General features: G+C 45.4%; 1 pseudogene; it reads right to left on the reverse strand.

The window, feature by feature from the left end:
- Positions 1–1,470: 1,470 nt before the first annotated feature.
- LOC101567738 lies at positions 1,471–8,362 on the reverse strand (annotated as a pseudogene).
- Between the last annotated feature and the right edge of the window lie 269 nt (positions 8,363–8,631).

Genomic DNA, 8,631 nt, shown 5'->3' on the forward strand with positions numbered 1-8,631 from the left:
CCTAATGTTGAAATGTCCATGAATTTTCTGACTTAACTCATTTAACTAGAGAAGTAAAATATCATTAAAGTAATAGTTTAACTGTAATAACTAACTTGATGAGTGAATTTTCAAGTTAATCAGGCCAGATATGTTGCTTAAGAACCCTTCCAGAAAGTAAACTGAGCATCATTCCTTCCAATGAAAAATAAAGGCTTAAACAGAAAAAAACCCAAAACAAACAACATGGGCTGGGGAGACAGCTCAGTCGAATAAGCGCTTGCCTGGCAAGCACAAGGCCCTGAGTTCAATCCCCAGCACAGCAAAAAAACAAAAAAACAAAACAGTAATACACTAACCCAAATTTTGGGTTCACTTGGCTGTTTTTATGGGTGCAGAAGAGATAGTTGAAGGGATATGCCCTTTGACGGGGTGCACTAATAATTTATTCATCCTTTCCACCTTGATGCACATCTGAGTTTCCAGTCATCTGTGACTGCGGTCACCACTGCTGAATAGCTCCTGCGTCAGCCTACTTTGTACTTAATTAGAATCCTAAATGGGGAATTACTGGATCAAAGATGTGTGCATTTGTCATACTGTTGATAGACACTGCTCAATTACCTTCTATAACATTTGTATCACCCGGTTGCTCCTGAGGCTGACGCAGGAGGACTGCAAGTTTGAGGTCAGCCCCAACTTAGGTCAGTTGTAGAGTGCCTCTGAGTTGGGGGCACTCCGGTACCCAGCGGGCCAATTTCAATCCCATCAGCATTGTCTGAATTATTTGCCCCACACCTTCTAAAACATAAATGCATTACATTTCCAGTTTCACCTATGGAAGCTTCCCTACTGCTCTAAAATAACAACCACATTACCTGTCCCGACCTGCCAGGGCTTGCACGCTCTGTGAGGCGCCAGCCTTCTCCAGGTCTCACTAAAGCCAGGTGCTGGGGAGATCCAAGAGGCTCATCGCAGAAACGTCGCGGATGCCAGCCAAGGGGGCTGGAAGGGGTTGGACCATTCCTTCACGGGGCCGAGGAAGCTGCATTATGCTGTACTGTCCACCAGGGGGCAGTAAGGACACAGCGAGGGGCCCCCTGAATAGGTTTCTGTCGCATATCCCTAGGGAGCGCCGGGGTCCCAGAGGCTGGGGCTGGCAAGACCTGGACAACTAGAGGTTGCCGTGGGGAGGAACCTGAGGGTCGGTGCAACTAGGACCTCCATGGGGTGTGCGAGGCCCAAGCTTCACTTTGGCCTGTGGTCATTCCGTGCCGTCTCTGAGGGCTGCAGGCAGTGGGGTGGCTGGCAAGGCTACCCAAGAGGTCTCAGCTCTGCGACATGTGACACCTGGTTCTGATCTGTCACCTCACATCCTCCCATGCACCCTTTCTCAAACCCTTTCTTCCTCACCCCAAAGACGCCAGGGCTGTAGAGGACGGAATGAACTGCAGCTGTGAGGATGTTCTCTGTGCCAGGCGCGGCTCTGGGTTACAGCACCTCTATGCCCTCCGGGAGCTGAGAGTCTAGATCAGCAGAGCCTGCTCAGGGGCAGGCAAAGGAGCCAGGAAAGGCAATCTGCAGAAGGTGGCGGAGTGACATGAGAGGCGCCCGGAGGAAACAGCCCCTGTGCTGGAGACCTGCGGGCTACAGGCTGAGGAGGGTGCTGTGCTGACAGGCTGGATGTGAACAGCCAGTGTGAAGGCCCCGCGGTGGCAGAAGCTTAGCTTGTTTGAAAAACAGATCAGGGCTGAGCTCTGTGTGACAGCATAGGCCTGTAACCTTAGCACCCTGGAGGCCGAGGCAGGAGGAGTGCCGCAAGTTCAAGGCCAGCCTGGGCTCCATAGTGAGTTCAAGGCCTGCCTGAATTGCGAGTGAGACCCTGTCTAAAAAAAAAACAAAACACGCAAAAAAAGAAAAAGCCAGTGCAGAAAGTGAAGGAGCATGTTCCTTTCCTGTGGCTGCTGTAATAACTTACCACAGTCTGTGGCTTAAAGTAACAAAAATTAATAGTCAAATGGTTATGGAGGTCAGAGGTCTGACCTGAGTCTAAGCTATGTAGCCCATTAATTAAAATCAATGAACACACTGTCAGAGCTGTGTTCTTTCAGGAGACAGCAGGGGGAGAAACCACATCTTTTTAAATTTAATTTTATTTATTTTTAGACAGAGTTTCACTGTATAGCACAGGCTGGCCTTGAACTCACAGTGATCCTCCTGCCTCAGCCTCCCAAGTGTTAGGATCACAGGCATGCACCGCCATACCCAACTGCCTTACCCTTAAAAAATCTGCACAATTCATTCTGGGCAGCAGAGTTATTAAGCCTAAGTCACCAGAAAAGGAGACTGAGACAAACATGCAAGCACACACCCTCCTGCGTAGGCAGAGCTTGGGTGTATGTGCCAGGCAGGTGGGGTTCAGCTGGATTGGTTCTCCCATTGGTGAGATCCAGCATTCATCTAGGGGGGTTAATCATGTGCACTGGGCAGGCATGGCTTCCAAAGATGGGTGTGTACGTGTGTGTGTCTGATGAAGATGTGGACCACCAGATAATCAGCTCACCCTGGAGGCTGTCCTACACGGAGCACTGGGCCTTGTGCTTGGAGCTCACAGCCAGCATGGCTTTCTCATCTAAACTCCAGGCCTTATGACAGGGCTGAAAGTCCTGTTGAAAAGACACATGTTGAGGTTTAAAAAAAAAAAAAAAAAAAAACATCCTAGGTCCCGACAGGCGGTATGTCCTGTATCATAGTCTTGGACAAAACATTTTCAAATTCATCGACATATCTGGGTGTGATGGTCATGTCTGTAACCTTAGCACTCAGGATGCTGAGGCAGGAGGATCACCTGAGCAATAAAGTGAGTTCAAGATTGGGCTGAACTACATGGCAAGTCCTGATCACAGAAAACAACAATAAAATAATAAAAATAATTTATCAATGTAAATGACCTAATAGGATTTAGACGTATTTCTATGTTTACCTCTAAACAGCCTCCTATACCTTTATGATATCTACTCTAAGAAGTCAAGAGGGCGTTGAGATAGACCCAAGGGTATCTGAAGATTTTGTCCCCAGACATTGCTAGTTTATATATTGTGGTATATTCTCTGCTTCTAAAATATATGCAGTTTTACTGAGTTGCCGTAGTTTATACCCTAGCAAACCTCCTTTCTGCATTTCTAGCCATCAGAGCCTCCAAGTGGAAGCGATCATCTGAAGCTCCTTCCCAGGAGGCCCTATTCTTCTATCAACTTCCCCATGCTTCATTGCTGTCAGGCTGTTGGCCACCAATCGCTTTCTCTCTCCTTATAAGCTGTTAGCTTGATTCCTAGGTGACTCTTCATTTGACAATCAGGAAGCCCTTATCCTTGGGTCCCTGCTATGTAGCCCAGGCTGGGCTCAAATCCACAGCAATCCTTCCTCAGCCTTCCAAGTGCTGAGATTACAGGTGTGTACTACTTGGTGCAGCATTACTTTCTATTTAAAATAGGAGAGGCGGGGAAAGAGCATTCGGACTGCCTGGGCTGTAACTGAATCTGACAGTTTCTAACCACCAGATTTATCTGAAACTACATCTTCATCTGTAAAATGGAAAGAATAATACTGACTTCAGTGAGTTGTTAAGATGTTGAATAAGAAAGATATTCTAAGTACCCAACAGAACATCGAGCCCAAAATAGAAAGTTATTTAATGTAAGTTTTGATTAATTTCATCATTCTATTTTTTAAAAATGATCAATACATCTACCTGCAGAGCTGGGTAGAATCAGCCTTGGGATGAAGACAACAAAATAGGCTGAGGAGGGGCTGGTGAGATGGTGCAGTGGTCTAAAGCACCTACTTAGAACAAGCTTAGCAAAGCACAGGGACTGTGGTTCAATCCCCCAGCACCACATGCCAGCCAGCCCTGCCCCCTGGTGGGCTGAGTTGGACATACATACATACATACATAAATAAAATTTTAAAAAACAATTTTAAAAAATAGACTGAGGAGATAGCTCAGCGGCATAAGTGCATGCCTAGCAAACACAAGGTCCTGAGTTTGATCCCCAGTACAAAAAAATAAAATAAAATAAAATTCCTGGGGCTAGGGAGATAGCTTGGCAGTCTAAGCGCCTGCCTGGCAAGCACAAGGACCTGGGTTTGTTCCCCAGTACCACATGCAGCACCAGCCCCAGAACCCCTGGGCACCCTGCGCCAGGCACCAAAACCGGGTGTGGTGCTGCATGCCTGTAACCCCAGCACTTGGGAGGCTGAGACAGGAAGAACATTATGAGTCCAAGCTGCATAGTGAGACCCTGTAGCAAATAAATAAATATTAAAAAAAAAAAAGAAAGAAAGAAAACAAAGGAGACAGATACAATACACTGACAAGGATCTCTAGGATTCCTGCCACCCATCAGATTTCTGCAAGCCCAAGTGAAGCGCCACTGTTTCAGCAGAAGTGGCCTTCAGGTCCCCAGGAAGCATGCCAGACCACAGGCATCATAGCCTGCATGCGAAGATGCATTACCTACTTATTTCCTTTGGCTCTTTTCTTCTTGCAAACATTCGGCTTCTGCGGTTTTAGCAGCGTCTCATGCTGGGTCCGTTGAACTGTGCCATGTTACAAGGTCTCAACGTTGACCCTGGACTCAGCTGAATAATCCCGTCACCACCCATCTCAAGTCTGTAACTCACTTTAACTCACCTGAGCATGACAGCAAATCCCTTTAATCCCAGCACAGAGGAGGCTGAGGCAAGAGGATCAGAAGTTTCAGCCCAATCCAGGTGATTCAGTGACTCAGTGAGACCCTGCTCCAAAGTAAAAATAAAAAATAAAGCATGGGGGTGCTGGTGAGATGGCTCAATGGTCTAAAGCACCTACTTAGAACAAACTTAGCAAAGCACAGGGACCGCGGTTCAATCCCCCAGCACCACATGCCAGCCAACCCCGCCCCCTGGTGGGCTGAGCTGGCCACACACACACACACACACACACACACACAAATTTTTTAAAGGGGGCTGGTGAGATGGCTCAATGGTCTAAAGCACCTACTTAGAACAAACTTAGCAAAGCACAGGGACCGCGGTTCAATCCCCCAGCACCACATGCCAGCCCACCCCGCCCCCTGGTGGGCTGAGCTGGCCACACACACATACACACACACACACACAAGTAAATAAATAAATAAATTTAAAAAAAATTTTTTTTTAAAAAGAATACTCTTAAAAAAATTAAAAAATGAAGCATGGGGATGTAACTGAGTGTAAAGGTTCAGTCTCCAACATTTAAAGAAAAAGCAAGAATCCTACACTGTTAGCCCATACTGTACTGTTATCATTGTACAAAGTCTCTTCTGCTACATAGGTGACAGATGCTGGGAATGGGGACGTGGATATTAGTGGCAGAGACATTGTTCTGTCTCCCACAGAGAATGCAGAGTGGTACACACTGGGGCAAGGGACAGGACACCTGAGGCGTATCTACCCTTTTGGGGTAACAATGCTGCTGACTTTCTTAAAAGCAAAACCAGCCCAGCATGGTGGTACTCACCTATAATCCCAGCACACTGCGGTGGGGGTGATGTGCCGAGGCAGGAGGATGCAGTGAATTGAAGCCACCCCGGGCTACAGAGCGAGCCCAAGCCTAGCCTTAACTACATAGCAAGAACTTGTCTCAAAAACAAAATAAAAAAGCAAATAAATAAAATCGTAGAACTAGATCCCCGGCTGTTGGATGGAGAGTCACAAAGCAAAGATGGAAGCAGAAGACTCAGAGCAGAAGCCAGTGAGTGTTTCAGAAAGAGATGAGGGTGTGGGTTGGAAAGGGCAGTGGAAGGGGCATCAGTAGCTCCTGGTCACCACGACTCTTGGATATGATCTAGAAATGGCCACATGGGCATGTTTGCACCCTGGTAAGTTGCCTGTCCCCAGCCTGAAATGCTGACATGTGGTCCAGGCCTCTCTGTGCTCCTCCAACAGACCCATCATAAGACGCTGATAAAACATGACTGTATGAAAAGAGACATCCTTAACAAGGAAAAACCCTAAGTAAACCCTCTAGTTTTGCTTCCTCTTAGTCAAACTAAAATCATTAATTTTGAAAGACACACAGCTTCCCACCATCTTTACTGTAGGTAGCACCTCCGAGGTGGGGGTTGTGATAACAGTTGCCTTGGTCACTTCCTGAGGACCTGAAGCTTGCTTATGCTAAAACACCAGCCGGCATCTGCTGAGTGAATAAAACAGAACAAAAACTTCTGGGGATATAGCTCAGTGGCACACAGTGCTTGCTTTACAAGTGTGAGGTCCTGAGTTCAATTCTCAGTACCTCCCCCAAAACTGGGGGAAGCTGAGGATAGCTCAGTGGTTCAGTGCCTTGCCTGGCAAGCTCAAGGTCTTGAGTTCAATTCCCAACACAAAAAAAAGGGACTAAAAAGTTCAGCATCTCTGTCTTTCATTGTCCCCTGTGTTCACCGTGTTAGCCACTGGGCAGAATCTGATCAGCTATGCACTTGTCAACATGTTGATCGTTTAAGTATTTTTTTTTTTTAGTGGAGCAAAATTATGTTTATTAGGAAAACACCAACACCACATTCTTCGAAATTACTCAAATTTTATTTGCTTCAGGCTTATGACTTGCAAACAAAGACATTGAGCAAAGAAAGCAAAGATTAAATACACTTCAGGGAGACGGAGACAATACACTTTGTTGACGTAGGAAATCAGGTGGACAAAAGAAGCCATCCAGTACACTATATAGATCGCAATATTCAATAGCGTTTTCAACAGAATTTTTTTAAAACCAAGAGCAAATAAAATTAAGCAATGTTTACAGTAGACATAAATCTTTTTTGACATAGATCTTATACAATTTAAAAAGCATTTTTCAGATCATAGAGCGTAAAGTGGAAAAATTTTTATGTAGGTGAAATCTAACTACCGTACATTTATCACCTATTAAAGTTGCTTATATGTACCACAGTGTAAAAAAAATAATACCGAACAAATAAAAATCTTGAAAATTGCCTGATGAAAAATAAAATAGGGCTGGTGAGATGGCTCAGTGGTCTAAAGCACCTACTTAGAACAAGCTTAGCAAAGCACAGGGACCGCGGTTCAATCCCCCAGCACCACATGCCAGCCAGCCCCGCCCCCTGGTGGGCTGAGCTGGCCACACACACACACACACACACACACACACACATAAATAAATAAAATTTAAAAAAAAAGAAAGAAAGAAAGAAAGAAAGAAAGAAAGAAAGAAAGAAAAATAAAATAACCAGTGGCTTTTAATGGCTTCTCCTGGCTACCAGTGCTACAAAAGACAAAAATCTCATCCAAGCAAGTGATAAAACCAGGCACAAAACTTTACCAAATTAGACCCACCCATAGAAATATACTATCCACCCACATTTTCCATCAAAAGCTTTTGTTTGTTTTAATCTTTGAATCTTTGAGGCCCATTTGGTCATGATATGTTACAAACTTTGTGGGTTTTACACCATGATATCATGTTTGTCTGGCACTATTCTAAAGCTAGTTTATAAGATGAGGAGGAGGACACAGAAAGAACCCAGTGCCCAGGACACGTGAAGCCACTGGGTAGAAATGGGAGGGGGAAGAAAAATACTCACTTCCACGGGGATCCCTCATCTCAGTCCCACTTGCTTCTGACTGGTCATTTTCATCCCGCTCTTTGTTGCTGTCAAAGTCGCTCACCACTGGCTTTGCTTTCCCTCGATTTGGCCTTTTCTTGTCTTTTCCTTTGTCCCGGCCTGTCTCATCTCTCTTATTGAGCTTGATTTTTCACCTTAACAGATTTTGCCTCAGACTCAGACTCCTCTTCCTCTTCCTCTTCCTCTTCCTCTTCCTCATTGCTTTCCTCCTCACTTTCTTCTTCTTTGGCAATTTTCTGCCGCGCACTCTTAAACACTGACTGTAAGACGATGGAGTCTTCGTAGATCTGGGATCCCTCCAAGTTGAATGTCTGAGCATTGTGACCCAGAAGCATGACATCTTTCTCCAGGTCGCCCAGGCTCCAGTACTTATGATTACGGATTCTTTCCTTTATCTTTTTGAAATCCACTGACTTCCTAATTAATTCATAGTATTCTGGTAACTCTTTCCTGGACGGTAACTGAATGAAGACCTCACTGAGCTGCTGCCCTGAACTATCTTTGTAGTTGATCACAGTATCAATGATGGCGTTCATCTGTTTTGTCAGTTTGGGGGGATTTGGTGACAGCTTCTCAGATGGAGGGCGGCCTCGCCTCTTCTTAGCTTTTTCTACATCTTCCTTCACAGGATCTTTGTCCACATTTCTTCGTCTTTTTCTCCTCTTAAGCCATACTTCCTCTTCCATTTCTTGCAAATTGCCGTCTTCAATGGCCCCATAGTTTGCCTCTAACATAGTTCACGAATAACAGGCCTCCTGGCTCGGACCAAGTCTCTCCCACAGTGCAAAATGTAATTAATGGCCTCCCTTGGGGACTTTCCCCACCTCCTTGCTTGGACCTTTTCCTCATTTACGTATTTTTGTCTGAGACAGTGAGTCAGGGTCCCTTTGATCTGATGCTTGTCAGAACTGGTCTTTTCCTTTTTCTCTTCTCTTCTCTTCTCTTCTCTTCTCTTCTCTTCTCTTCTCTTCTCTTCTCTTCTCTTCTC

The sequence above is a fragment of the Octodon degus genome, unplaced genomic scaffold (genome assembly GCF_000260255.1).
Source record: "Octodon degus isolate 3935 unplaced genomic scaffold, OctDeg1.0 scaffold00035, whole genome shotgun sequence".
Classification (NCBI taxonomy): domain Eukaryota; kingdom Metazoa; phylum Chordata; class Mammalia; order Rodentia; family Octodontidae; genus Octodon; species Octodon degus.